General features: G+C 34.8%; 1 long non-coding RNA gene across 1 annotated transcript; it reads right to left on the minus strand.

Annotated features, from left to right (window-relative positions):
• Positions 1 to 1,788: 1,788 nt before the first annotated feature.
• Positions 1,789 to 4,865, minus strand: LOC149918072 (uncharacterized). Its single transcript, XR_016466364.1, has 3 exons — positions 4,762 to 4,865; positions 3,579 to 3,677; positions 1,789 to 1,860 (listed from the first exon to the last, which is right to left on the minus strand). It is a non-coding gene; the product is annotated as an uncharacterized LOC149918072 (long non-coding RNA).
• Positions 4,866 to 7,911: the final 3,046 nt, after the last annotated feature.

The following is a 7,911-nucleotide window of genomic DNA, read 5'->3' on the forward strand; positions in this document are numbered from 1 at the left end:
TGACTTACAAGAATGGATGCTGCAACACTGTGCTTCATAAAGTTAAAGCTGAAGCAGTTTGGGGCTCTTATTCATGGTAGGGACTTTAGGCACCTCAAAATTCTATCACTGAATTAAATTGTTAGTCACTGAAGGGTAGCAAATCATCTACATTTCCCAAGAAAAATGGACTGTGCAAAATATTCCTGATATATGTTCCCATAAGCTTAAGCACTGAACAACATTCAAAATAAAATCTGTTTCTAAAATAAGCATTTGGATATCAGAGGGAAAACATAAATCACAGTGATTGCTAAAACAAGTGAAAAATAATATATGAATCTTGAACATCAAATAGTAAGAACATTTCAGCAGAGTAAACTGTTGCTCTGTAAATGTTCACAAGGTGTGGATAGCTTCTGTAAATGTTCACAAGGTGTGGATAGCTGGGGATGATTTTTATTTTACTAAAAAAAAAAAAAAAAAAAAAAGTATGGAAATGACAAAGGAAGAAAATATGGTAAGAATATTTACAAGCAGAGCCAGAATAGAAGAAAAGAATCAGTCAGCTCTATCAATAATACAGGAAAAGATATGTTTTCATCTCCTTTCAAAGATCAGGAGCACATAATTGACAAGACAGATAATACATAATGATTTCCAAAATTAATTTGTTCTATATACTCACAGAGCCATCTTCAGTGTGGTTTTACAATTTCACAGGCAAAACCACAGAAGCCATCCTTTCAGATGCATGACAGAAGCACAGAACTCCCATTTTACACAATGGAGGTCTGTGGAAATGCGTGCAGTGCTATAATTCAAGAAGCCAAGAAACACTCATTACATGAAGAAAAGCCCAGAGCTACGCAGAAGAAAACTGTAAATCAGGTTAATTTCAATCACAGTTTAGTTATGCAGAAAAATCCAAATGAGGACAGACGAGAATCAAGGCCTTATGTATCAACTTCCCATGCACTTTCATGACAGTCAATAAAGCTACCTCTCTGTTTTGCACAAATAATACTTGTTACCAACATCGCTCTATTAGAATTAGGAATTGTTCACCAGCAAAGTCTCATCATCTAAACGCATTTGCTGTGTGTTAGCTTTCCTTGAAAGAGTTTAGACAACTAATTTCCAGGCTATTTTTCTGTGAGTTGTTTGGTTCCTGTGTTCACAGATTTGGATAGTGGGTGGTTGCTAATTCAAGCTGCACTGCTTCAATTTTCATATTGGCTGACAACCTTCCTACAAATAATAATAAGTCGCCACAACCTCCCATGCATGCCCTGGAGGAATTCTTAGATGCATAATTGATCCGTCTCAAATAATTAAAACATCTGAGACTGTGAATGTTTGTACAATTAACTGGAAGATGCTAGAAGGCTTATGACTGATGATTAGTAGCCCACTGTGGAGCCCAGCTATTCAAAATTTGACACCTGTCCTCAGGAACAGCTTTGCAGTTATGAATTTGAAACATTTGTTTAGTTTTGAACCAGCTGTGGACATTAACTTAGAAACCATTTTTACTACTGCATCAAAGTGCTCAAAATAGCGCAGATGCTACGGGCATAATGTTTGCCTAGAATAAATCAACAGATTTTATACAAAGCTGTACTCCCATAGACAACTGACGAGATTTGGACAAAGACAGTGGACAGCTAATAGATCTTTTTGAAGCTATTAAAAATAATTAGGCAGGACCTGCGTCTTTTTACTTTTGATATTAATGACAGAAAGGAACACAGGAGGAATGTTCCATCTATTTCAAATAATGACTAAGTGGGAAAAGGGTATTCATACCTATGAGTAGACACAGGAGTCAAAACAGGAGAGTTACTTGGTTTGATGTCTGAATCAGAGTTCAGTAAATACCTTGTGAACAAAGTAAAATATGGAATTATTTACAAACAGAAGTGTGTATTAATGCATTCTATAAAGCATAGAAAAGATTTGAGAGTTGAAATATTGGCAAATATGCATAACTAAAGATGATGGCAAGGGTTATGAAAATAAAAGCTGTGCAAAGATCTAGGAAGCTAGATGAATGAACCCCTTTCCTACATTCTAGAAACCACTTTTCAAAAGCGTGTGCTCTCTCAGAAATGTATAATGCATTTGACATATGAAAGCATACTTATGTAATGATAGTGTGCAAATAGTAGAATTCTGCATTTGTACAGTATTTCACTACTATTTTGGTCTAATATGCTCAAAATTTAGTCCTATCCTTATAAATTTCATAGAGCTTGTTACTAGGTATATTCCCAGCACAGTTAATTGGACAACTCAGGATGAACTGAATTGCCTGTTTTTAATTATTTTCAGGATCATCCCTAAGAGAGACAGTCTGACAGGTTTGGAGTTAAATGGTAAATGTTGCCAAACCAAACATTGAAAAATTATCATAAGCATTTAAACAAAGTAAAGAATCACTAGATGAAATTACTTGAGATAAGTTATGTTGCACATATAAAAATAAAATATTAATTTGACCCTTGCAGTGTGGTTCAGTTGACTAGCATAGTGACTGCATATAAAAAATAACAGTCAGTTAGGAATCAAGAACAAATGAACTTAAAAGCAATAGATTTTAGGTTCCTACGATAAAGCTGGGATTGTTATTTGGACTGTACAAGATCACTAACACTTTCCCTACTAAATCTCTGTGTATGCCATTCAACACCAGAATGAGTTTAGTGAGTTTTTTCTTTCCAATAGTGTCTCCAGTTGTAATGTTTGAGGAAAGAGTGAAAGCTCAGCTATCTGTCATCCTGCTTCCCACAGTTCAAATTAGAAACTCACTATAAGCATTAATGTGCCTGGAATATAAACAGATTTTTCAAGTATCCTTACAAGGTGATAAAGTTCAGTTATTTCCCAAAGCTTGTACATTAGAAAAGACATCACAAAAGTAGTGATTGATAACAATTTCACTTCTATAGTCATTGACAATTACATGTTTGTCAGTTTTTTCACAAGCTATCTAGATAGTTTTTTGGAAGCCAGAAATACTTTTCTGGTAGTTTGCCCAAGAAAAAATTATGAAGATAAAGCTGTCCTGCTGTTTTCCGCATAGTATTGGATGCAACATTTAACATTGTTATAGCCTTTAAAGGTTAGCAAGAAAATAATTTCTCTGCTTTTTTGGTTTCAGAGGCTATTTACTTTTTATCTTTTCACAGAGTTGATGCGTAGTTATTTCCTTGCCATGTATAATCATGCACAACACGTTGGTTTAGTAGTTTCTGTGTTGTTTACTACAGTAGTAGAAACAAACAAACAAACAAACAAAAAAACAACAGGAAAACATAATCATATCTCCTCAAAAATAGGCAAAGAGGACCATTCAGAAGATAGGATGCTTCTTAATTTCTAAGCATAAATAGATTTCAAGTTTATGCCAACTCTCAATGCCCATAAAAGCTATAACTTTTTCAAACCTGCAAGACTGAATGTTTTTTCACTATTAATGAAGACAAAGTGTGGCTGTACTCAAAGATTTTCCCCAAACTACCCCCAAATATCTTTCCATTTTTAAAGGATTGTTTTGCAGAGGTTGAGCAGTAGTCAATTCCTGTGGCATTACTTACCTCTGATGCTGTCATTAGATGGAGTGCTAACCGATACGCTTTTGGCTGTCCAGAGATTGATCACATTGGTCTTGAGGGATAGAGTGTACATCTAAACACCTTTAAGAGATGGAAAAACAGTTAAAGCTGTTGCAGAGATTATTTCAGCCTGAGACACATCTACTTCAGATCTTATTTCTCTAACTCTTTGGGAGGCCCAACTGAAAAATACGCAACACCTGCTGAAGAGAAAAAAAGCAATTATTTTGAATTTTCTAAACTCAGCAGCTATTCCCAGCTGCTGAGAACTCCAAAAGTTGGGGAACCTCAGATACAAGAGGGAGGAATATATTAGCAGTTCCTCATCAGCTGACAGCAAAATTTCCACCTTCTACATCTATACCTTGGCAGTGAGTGACTGGCACAGTTCCCTAGCTGAAAGATATTAGCTTATAAATGATCAATAAAAGCCTCTGTTTTGCCAATGCTTTCTCACTACCATTGTCAACAACCATAAGGATTGTAAGCTTCTTTTGTCCATATATCTTATTGATGGATAAGATAACCACAAATATATACACTTTCATTGTTCAAAAGGATCAATACCACTTTAATGTTACTTTAACACTGATTTAGAGTTGTTTTATCTTTAGAGATTCTTGCAGGGCAAAAAATCTCTAACTAGCTATACATTCTGAGTCCCTCACATAATATAGCTACAAATTTTGTAGCAGCAAATCTAAAGCTGGATTTTTTCTTGACTCAAAGTTGCATGATCTCAGGATAGTATCAGATCAAGCCTATAAATTACAGGATAACATTTATGTTAAAAAGAAGCTGCTACACCTTGATTTCATTGACATTTCTCTCAATTACTATTTCTGTGACCTTGGACAAGTAATTTATTCTCTGCTTTATTTCATTTCTCTATCACAAAATGAGTTCTTAACAACATTTCACTTATTAGTTATTTGGATCTTTGTGAAAAGAGGGATGGAAACTTGTTTGTGCTCATCAGATGAATTTAAACAGGCCTACATTTTTATACATTTGAACATGTAATCATTCCCAGTGCTCTTTAGAAAGTGCTAACAGGGAAAAAAGATCTTCTGACATTCAGTCCTTTCAAAAGTATATTCAACAGTTCCATCAAAAATTTAATTGAATAAGAAATCAATCAGGAATATTTATAAAAAATACATACTCCTTGAAGAAAGCCTTCAACAGGCATTCATCCATTTTTCAGGTATTCACCCTTCTCATTAAAATGTTTCCATAGGTCTGATCCTTCATCTCTTCATCCTCAATAACTTAGGAAAAAAAAAATATCAGTTGGCTCTACAAGGTAAAATAAGGTACCATTTTTTTGTTTGTTTGGTTCAGTGTTGTAGCCTACAAAGGAAAATTTCATGGGTTCTGCTGAATAACATTTTGAAAATAGAGGGACAGGAAATGAAAAAGCATTCATTCTCAGAAAACTTGTAATCTGCTAAATAGCCTTGAAAATTCCCAGACAGGTGCATGTAAAAGTAAATTAAATTACCTAGTTTCAAATTTTATCCTTTCTCCCTGTTATCTTACTGACCAGCATTTGAAAATACTCATATAATACATATATATGCTAATAAAAAGTGCAAATAATCTGTGTCTTTTTTGTTTCCTGAAAGGTTACCAACAGTATGTTAGATCTTTGGTAACCAAGAGCTATCAGGTAGTAGTTAATCTAGCTAATAACACTGAAGTACAACATTCATATGGGAGAAGTGCAAAATCTACAGAGAAGAAGGTCTGCTGAGATTGGTTTATGCCACTTCTGCCTACTGTGACTACAAAATGAAGCAGTACTGTGTGTATGGAGGAGATTCATTGTAAATTAAGTTATTTCTCCAAAATTCACATCTTTCAGATATGCCACTGCAAATGCTTCAAGAGATACAAGTAAGTGAAATCAAGCCACGATAACAACATAAGGAAGTCCCCAACCTGTGATTACAAACACAGTTTTACAAGCAGGCAGAAATATCACCAAATTCTTTTCAGCAGCAGACAGCATCTGTGTCCCCACAGATTTGATTGAAATAGAATTGCACAATTCCCAATATATCTCATAGACTGCAAACATACTGACATTGATGCTGTTATACGCTATGCTGTCCAGAAAGAAGATTATAAAACATAAATTTCAGAAAGCATACCTGTAGCAAGTTCAATGTGGTGTGAAAACTGATAGTATCTCAGTAACTCAGAACCATTAAAATCAACAGGAGATTCAACACCATTTAGGATTACAGCCATAGGCCAAACAGCTGAGGTCGCTCATATTGTCACAATCCTGCAGCTAAAATATACTACCAATTTATCTACAATAATTTGTGTTCATTATACCATGGTATCTTTGGCTTTTTCCTAACAGCAGTATTCATGTCAAGCTATCTTTAAAAAGTCTCCAATCTCTTTTACACAGTCAGAACAAAATGACGACATTTTATACAAGACGTGCCATTTAGATTTCATTTGCTAAAAAGTAGAGTTAAATTGAATACCTACAACAAATAATAAAAAAATGATCTTGCAGTCACTGTATCTGTTTCCAGATTCACTCTATCATCTGTGCTTAGATTTCCTAGAGTAATTGTATAGTAGACTTAATTCTGCCATTTCTCAGTACATTTTCTGTTCTGGAATTCTTCCTTCTCTAGAATTTTCTGTGTGCCAAATAACAACACAAGGATAAATAATACTATGTAATTAATACAGAACTTCATGACTATATCCTCAAAACTATAAAAAAGCAGCAGCTTGATTACCTACCAATACAGGTTGAGATTTGCATAAGGAAAATTGTTACAGTTCTTTAACAATAAATATAAAGAAGTAACCAGGACTTGCCTGAACTTCAGAAATGTGGATATTTTTGCCATGGCTCTCAGTAATTGTGCTGACGACTTTTTCTTTGAATCCCTCAGCTCCAAAAGCAGTTCTGCATTGTCTGCATTCATATTTCTGATCAAATTATTCTAAACAGAAATATGAATGCACAGCAAGTTTTGTGTTCACACATTCTGGAAACCATACTTGAGAGTCAGTTCATATAGCAGAGCATGACATTTCTTTGAAAAAAGTCAAACTTGTATGAATTCTTCTTTCCGGAAGCACTTAAAATAAATATAGTAACAAAAGAAGAGAACTAAGGAAAATTTTATTTCAGAATTATTAGAGGACAGAAGAGAAAAATACCGCTTTTTGGAATAGAGTAGATATTGAGAGCTCATTCTACTGTGAAGAAAACCCATGTAAATACATGTTTCACAAATACATCTGAGCTCTGTTCAGACATACCCACTACAGACTTGCAGCTTTTGGAACCAGTTTCTGCATCTGTTGTCTCCTAAAGCCTCTCTAGTACAGATCATGTGGGGAAAGAAGAGGATGTCAGGGAGGAGTATCATTTATATTTGCTGTCACCCAGTATAGTATCCAACAGAGAAAATATGTCACCAGTTTAGCTTGAGGAGCATTTTGGCTGCTTTATTTCTGACTAGGAGTGATTTGGACAATTACATGGAGTTAGAAAGCTATAACTCTATTCTCTCCAGTCACAGGACGAAATGGTATTTTGGGATGGTGATTTACATTGAGATTAATCACAGTCATGGCCATGGCAAACTGTAATATAGTGATTTCATTGTTCTGCACATATTAGATCAAAGAAAAGTGAGTTTATGTTCTTGGTATTGAGTGCAAGTAACCATACTGCTGCTATTAGATACTGGCTGCCTGAGTTAATTGATTAGATGGTTATTTAACATAGTTAGCTACTAGGCCTTATGTCATTATAATTATTCAATTCTTACATTCATAAATAATAGTGGATACTTGGCTCAGAATCCTGAACATCTGTCAATCTGTGTGATGTCTACATCCAAACTTGTGTTTCAGCACACTATACATATGTGGACAGCTGCAACATTTAGATGTGGATCCAGCATTGGACTGGAAGACCCCAGGCTGGTTTGAATACTTCCTTCCAAAGTCTGGCAGATTTCAGTGTGATGGTTTTCAGCTACGTCCATTTTCAACAAAAGCAAATGCAAATGAGAAGCTACCCAGAAATAGTACTGCATATCAATTTTCTGCATCAATTTGTAATGCAATGGAAACAGATGGTACATTCAGGCACTATCAGAGAAAGCGATTTGGGTTTTGGTGACTATTCCTTCTTTTCTTTTTTTTTTTTTTTTTTTTTTTTTTGACAGAATATTTAATCTATTTCCATACCTGAGGTGATTCAACATCTGTGTAAAACAGGATACCACCATAAGTGAGAACACATAAACCAACCTCGGTGACTTGC

This window comes from Phasianus colchicus, chromosome 4, assembly GCF_987193195.1.
Source record: "Phasianus colchicus chromosome 4, bPhaCol1.hap1.1, whole genome shotgun sequence".
Classification (NCBI taxonomy): domain Eukaryota; kingdom Metazoa; phylum Chordata; class Aves; order Galliformes; family Phasianidae; genus Phasianus; species Phasianus colchicus.